General features: G+C 33.7%; 1 protein-coding gene across 1 annotated transcript in view; it reads left to right on the top strand.

Annotated features, from left to right (window-relative positions):
• The window catches only part of LOC104980959 (THO complex subunit 2-like), a gene marked incomplete at both ends in the record, with an annotated part of 113,276 nt that overhangs the window by 64,301 nt on the left and 48,384 nt on the right, over window positions 1-591 (top strand).

Here is a 591-nt window from a genome sequence, read left to right on the forward strand (position 1 = left end):
ATACACACACCAATTCATATATCCACTTTTTTAGATTCTTTTCCCATATAGACCATTAAATAGTATTGAGTAGAGCTCTGTTTGCTATACAGTAGGTCCTAACTAGTTATCTGTTTTATATACGGTAGTGTATATATGTCAATCACAATCTTTCAATTTATCTCTCTCTCTTCCTTACCCTGTGGTAACCATAAGTTTATTTTCCAGATCTGTAACTCTATTTGTTTTCTAGATGTTCATTTGTACTCTTTGTTCTTTTAGATGCCACATATAGGCCAAATCATATGAAATTTGTCTTTCTCTGACTTACTTCACTCAGTAGGGCAATCACTAGGTCCACCTATGTTGCTTCAAATGGAATAGTTTCATTCATTTTTTATGAGTGAGTAAAATTTTGTATGTATGTTCCACATCTTCTTTTAGCTGTTCCTCTGTTGATGAGCATTAACATTGCCTCCTTGTCCTGGCTATTGTAAACAACATTACAATGAACATTCAGGTATGTGTATCTTTTTGAATTATGGTTTCTCCAGACATATGCCCAGGAGTGGGATTGCTGGATCAAATAGTATCTCTTATTTTTAGTTTTTG

The sequence above is a fragment of the Bison bison genome, unplaced genomic scaffold (assembly GCF_000754665.1).
Source record: "Bison bison bison isolate TAMUID 2011002044 unplaced genomic scaffold, Bison_UMD1.0 scf7180017864508, whole genome shotgun sequence".
In the NCBI taxonomy this organism is placed as follows: Eukaryota; Metazoa; Chordata; class Mammalia; order Artiodactyla; family Bovidae; genus Bison; species Bison bison.